Raw genomic sequence first — 6467 nt, forward strand, 5'->3', positions numbered from 1 at the left:
TTAGAAACCAAATTAAGAACTGTACTGTTGGGTATTAGGATAATCTTATTAAAGTATGGCTAAGTGGGCCCACGTGCCTTCTCATCGTCTATAGATTTCTTGCCCTATTGTGTCATCTTTTTCTATTTGCATGCACCAAATGTGGCTTTCAAAATAGGAACTTTAGATAAAATACAAGTCTGTAGCAGCATGCCCCTGACAGCCATATAACAACATGTAGGGAAAAGGGTTCACTTGGAAGACAAATCCTAAATAAACTTGTAAGTTCTTTCAGAGTATTTATTACACCTTCTCCTCACGTATCCAGTACTTATGTCTCAGATTTCACTAGTTTAAAAATCACGTTGTCCTCAAATGCCCGAGTAAAAACCCTGACCCCGACTTTACTTGCTTATATGTAAGAATTCAATCATTTATGAGGTGTTTACAGATTTCCAGGGACGCGTGCCTGCTCCCAAGTCTGTATCGGTTTTTACATGACACCTGCATTTACCATCTGGCTCCAGATCAGAACCTGTAACCACTTTTCTTCAAGGTCCTCATCCTGCACGTCACATCCTGCTGGGTCTCTTGGTGCCCACATGGCTTTTTGTGAAACACTTCAACTGAGTGGGGGACACCTATCCATCCTTTCTGCAAATACAGCGAGCATAGACACAAGTCTTCAATTTTTAACAAAAATTATGCTGAAGAGTGTAAGATAGTGATGAGAATTTTATCACAAAGACATTTAAAATTCAGTATGTGATATGGCTATTCTCAAAGGACACAAATCCTTACATCTCTGCGGATGTCCTCTACTGCGAAATACATCACCTGTGAAAGAGGTGACTTCTTTAAATACAATCTTGAGATCTTATGGGTTTTTTTATACTTATCGTGCCGTGAACTCATAGGGACTGGGTTCCCGCAGCTCAGGCTCCTCTCTGTGCATTCTCACAAGGTGCACTTCTCTGGGTGGGGCAGGCTGGCGCTTCAGCTGAACCCAAGTACCTTTCTCTTTGGCTTCCTTCTTCCTCTGATCATTTTCCTTCACATGCTTCAGGAAGGCTCTTTGAGGGTTTAATACGCTCAGTATATACATTAATTCTCTCAGCAAGAATCTTACCCTCAACGTGCTTGGCCGATTACACAAATGCCAACAACATGCTGGGTAACACAGTAGACCCTTTTAGTTTTGCCATGGGGACGTCTGGGGGGCTCTCCTTTATGAACACTGCCCATTCCCTTGATGTCCCCAATATCACCTTTCTTTTGATTTGCATGTATGTGACCAAAGGAACAACTCCATGTTTTGTAAAGGGCATAGAGAACATACAGCGGGTACCTCTCCTCTTTCGCTTTGTGTGGGTCATTTTGGTGAATTATTGGAAGACGGCAGTTCTTGCCAAAAAAAAAAAAAAAAAAAAAAAAAAAAGTGAAACAGGTAGACTTCTTAGTAACCTAGGGCTGCCACCCTAAGGAATTATGGAAGTGCCTTGGTATCACATTAGTTAGAGCCAGGTGTTACCTGTCTGGGATAGTGATTTGGTTATCTCGTGTACTTGGGTTACATAGAACTTTTAGCCACTCTGACGGCCATGACATAAAAACCTAAGTTAAAAGATGTGGACTCGTTACCATCATTTTAGCCTGGTTATCTTCTAGAAGCAGTTTGCTTCCTTGCCAATGTTCACCTCCCGGCCCCACTGTAATCCATTCTAACACAGCAGCCCAAGCTACCCTTGGAGTGCCAAACCACATCATTCTTATGCAAAAAAAAAATTTTTAAAAAGTCAGCGACTCTCCATCTCATTCTGAATAAAAGCCAAATTCATCCAGAGGGTGCCACATGGCCTTACCTCCTCTTAACTCACTGGGATTGTGCCCACCATAGTTGCCGCTTCTGTTCCTTGGCTCAAACCACAGAATTCTTCGTCATTTTCCCAGCACATGTGACGCCCACACCCCCCTGAGGGTACTCACACTGTCCTCTCTGCTGAGGACTCTCTCCCTGCGGTGTCCCTGAGCTTGGAGCCCTCACCGCACTCCCCGATGAGGCTGGCTCTGGCCAACCTGTTCAGCACTGTCCCCGCCTCCATGGCTGCATATACACCTTGCCTTCTTTTCCCCTGTACTTGAACACCTTCTGACACACTGCACTTTTTCCCTGATGACTCCACACACTAGGATTTAACCTCCAAGAGGGCAGGACGAAAGGACATGTCTATCTGTTTTGTGTATTACTGTGCGTTGTTTTCTTCATTACTGTGGGTTTTTAAAATTTATTCATTTTGAGAGAGAAAGAGAGAGAGCACAAATGGAGGAGGGGCAGAGAGAGGGAGACAGAATCCCAAGCAGGCTCTGCATTGTCAGTGCAGACCCTGACATGGGGCTCAATCTCAAGAACCATGAGATCATGACCTGAGCCGAAATTAAGATTCAGATGCTCAACCGACTGAGCCACCCAGGCACCCCTATTACTGTGTCTTCATACATGATGTGTACTTGATAATATCTGTTAAGTTCATGTTACTTCTTTGCCAGTGATCACGGATCTTAGGCAAATCAGTTTCCAAGTTTGGAAAAATCTGAGATGTCATCAAAGTCATTCCTCACTTCACAGATGGAATAAATGAGGCCCAGAGAGAACACACAGCTATTTTCAGGAAAAGTGGAATTAGAAAGCTGCCCTTTTTTTTTTAACTCTTTAACAAAGGTGGGTACAAGTGATTTACATAACTCCGTACTTAGAGTAGTAGGAGCCTAAAACTCATTCCAGTTTTAAACATTTAGAAATTACTAACCTATCGTGTTCATTGTGTTTTATTTTACTCTTAATGGAATTGTTCACTTCTCATGTGACATTCTCTCTTACCTTTCCACCCCACTTTCTTGACTCTGCTATTTATTCAGTAATATTGTAATAACTGTGATGTATAAAATAGACTTGCAGTGAATGTTTCCAAGATGGGTTCTAGCATGTGGTTATGGCTTTATGATGTCCGTATACTAAAGCAGAAATGTCTCCCTGCCTCCAGGATGGAGGGCCACAAGACAGCAGGGACTGACTGGGGCTCACCTTAGGGGCTTCACTCTTGTCACTGATGCATGCGTGCCTTCGGATCACTTAGCACTGTGTCTAGTAGTGGGGGGCGGGGGGGCTGAGTTGCACAGGGAGTTAATGCTCCCTTCGATCAGTGGGAAACAGGAGTTTGCCTATGATTTTTGTCCCCCTGAAAAGAGTTTATTTGGCCTCTTCGATGACAGTCCTTCAAAATCAAGTGAGCGATGGCCCATCACACCTGCAGAGACCTGCTCAGAAACACACTGTAATGTTGTCTCTGCCTCCCTCCCTGCCTCCCTCCCCTATCCTCCCTCCTGTGTCTCAGGGGCTGTACTCCTAACAGAACTATGGGGCTGCCTTTAAGGACCTTGAATGCTGCTATGAAAATTATGTTCAGACATACGTAATGACCACAAAGTACCATGTGATCTGTCTTACTAAGTACATATAAAGGACACAAGTTCGAGGAAAGAGATCTCTTTAGTTTGAAGAGTGAGAAAGAAAGAGTGAGCAAGCAAGAGCAGGGGAGGGGCAGAGAGAGAGGGAGAACCTCAGGCAGGCTCCACACTGTCAGAGCAGAGCCAGATGCGGGGCTCTATCCCAACAACCCTGGGATCATGCCCGGAGCCAAAACCAAGAGGTGGACATTTGCTTAACTTACTGAGCCACCCAACAGTCCCCCTTTTTATGGACCATTTTTAAAGACAGGGACATAAAAGACATGGGCACTACCATCCACCCCCAACCCCAATGAAAAAAAAGGGAAGGGTAAACATGCAGATATGCTGGCACACCTTCTCTGTGACCCGGACAAGCCCTGGTTGAATAGGGAGTGTTCTGCCCCCAGTTTGCTTGATGATGCTTGGTGCTGTTGCCCACACGAGTCCAGACAGATTTTCGTGTAACTCATGCCCTGACCTGTGGCAGCCATCGGTGCACATCAGTAGTTGTCACCGCAAGTGACGGGCAGTCCCCCAGAACCAGGTCCGGCCTCCTGTTCTCCTCTTCACTGTCCTCTCTCATTATGCTTGGTGCTCACGCGGACATTATGCTTGGTGGTCACATTATGCTTGCAGCTCAAGGCTGCAATCAGTGCTCCAACAAAGTGAGACACAACAACAACAACAACAACAACAACAACAACAACAACAACTACAGAATTGAATTATCAAGCTCCTCAGTAAGTTCTTAACTGACTTGGAGTAAAAGACAAGCTGTGGACTAGTTTTTTTGTTTGTTTGTTTGTTTTTTTATGAACAAGGCAGTGCAGTTGTCTTTTAATTACATGTTCCTTACATCAGAGAAATGAGATGCTGAATCTTTAACTTTGAATCAATGAAACTTAAACCCTATCACTTTCTCATAATTCCTGTAGCTCATCACTTTATACTTTACATCTTTATTTATTGTCTCAGAACATGAATGTTCCCTTCAATGTTTTTCAGCCTGGTACCTGCCTTAGCTTTCTACTGCAAATCAGTGTTCTTCATTCATAGGGATTTGTATTAGAAATGGTAAAAACAGATAGAGGTGTCTGGCTGGCTCAGGTGAAGAGCGTGCGACTTGATCTCACAGTTGTGAGTTTCAGACCCACGTTGGGTGTAGAGATTATAAATAAACTTAAAAACGAAAGAAATGGTCAAAGTAGTAGTATCCATTATTATTAGCGTCTGTTTTTCAGAATGGCTCATGAACCCCAAGAGTTTTATTTGTAGGTACCAGGAAGATAAATGGCTGGATAGATGGGTTATGGATGGACGGATGCATGGATAGATGGATGGATAGATAGATGGATAGATTATGGATGGACGGATGGATGGATGGATGGATGGATAGATGGATTATGGATGGGTAGATGGATGGATGGATACATGGATTATGTACAGATGGCTGGATAGATGGATGGATAGATAGTATTTTTTGCTGATGTTCCATCTTGCCTCTCTGTCCTATTCAGTAGTTTATTTCAGAAACCATTTTATATTTTTAGTGTTAATTTTGTTTAGTGGCTTTTAATATACTACCTTTTTTGAAATATCTGCTGCATTCTTTCTATATTTGTTTTTATTTTTTAATATTTATTTTCAGATATAGTTAACAGTGTTATATTAATTTCAGGTTTACAATATCATGATTCAACAATTGTATGCATTACTCAGTGCTCATCATGACAAGTGTACTTAATCCCCATCACCTGTTTCTACCATCCCCCCCACCTACCTCCACTCTGATAACCATCAGTTTCTTCTCTATAGTTAAGAGTCTGTTTACCGGTTTCTCTCTCTTTTTTTTTCTTTGTTCTGTTTCTTACATTCCACATGAGTGAAATACTATGGTATTTGTCTTTCTCCTACTGACATATTTCACTTAGCATTATATGCTCTAAGTCTTTCCAGGTTGTTGCAAATAACAAGATTTCATTGTTTCATGACTGAGTAATGCAGCTTTAAATATATATATATATATATATATATATATATATATATATATATATTTATCAATGGACACTTGGGTTGCTTCTATAATTTGATTATTGTAAATAATGCTATTATAATCATAGGGATGAGTGTATCCCTTTTAGTTAGTGTTTTCATATCCCTCAGGTAAATAATCAATAGAGGAATTACTAGATCCTAAGCTAGCTCTATTTTTAATTTTATGAGTAACTTGTATACTGTTTTCCATAGTAGCTGAACCAGTTTTCATTCTCATTAACAGTGCACAAGGGATCCTTTTTCTCCCCATCGTCACCAACACTTGGTATGTGTGTTTTTTATTTTAGCCATTTGATTTAGGTGTGAGGTGGTATCTCATATGGTTTTGATTTGTGTTTCCCTGATGGTGAATGATGCTGAACATCTTTTCATGTGTCTGTTGGCCATCTGGAGGTCTTCTTTGGAAAAATGTCTGTTTATGTCTTCTGCCAATTTTTAATTGGATTACTTGTGTGTGTGTGTGTGTGTGTGTGTGTGTGTGTGTGTGTGTGAGAGAGAGAGAGAGAGAGAGAGAGAGAGAGAGTGAGAGAGTTGTATAAGTTCCTTACATTTGTTGGATACTAATCTTTTATCGGATATATCATTTGCAAGTATCTTCTTCCATTCAGTAGGTTGCCTTTTAGTTTTATTGATTGTTTCCTTTGCTGCGCAGAATCTTTTTATTTTGATGTAGTCTCAATAGTTTATTTTTTTATTCCCTTGACTCAGAAGATATATCTAGGAAAATACTGCTGCAGCTGATGTCAAAGAAGGTACTGTATGTGCTCTCTTCAAGGATTTTCATGGTTTCAGGTCTCACATGTAGGTCCTTCATCCATTTTGAGTTTATTTTTGTGTATGGTATATGAATGTGGTTCAGTTTTCATTCATTTGCATGTTGCTGTCCAGTTTTCCCAGCATCATTTATTTGTTGAAGAGACTGTCTT

At 41.3% G+C, this 6467-nt stretch overlaps 1 pseudogene; it reads right to left on the reverse strand.

Annotated features, from left to right (window-relative positions):
* Nucleotides 1–874: 874 nt before the first annotated feature.
* LOC125933545 (60S ribosomal protein L21-like) lies at nucleotides 875–1358 on the reverse strand (annotated as a pseudogene).
* Between the last annotated feature and the right edge of the window lie 5109 nt (nucleotides 1359–6467).

The sequence above is a fragment of the Panthera uncia genome, chromosome D2, assembly GCF_023721935.1.
Source record: "Panthera uncia isolate 11264 chromosome D2, Puncia_PCG_1.0, whole genome shotgun sequence".
Taxonomy (NCBI): Eukaryota; Metazoa; Chordata; class Mammalia; order Carnivora; family Felidae; genus Panthera; species Panthera uncia.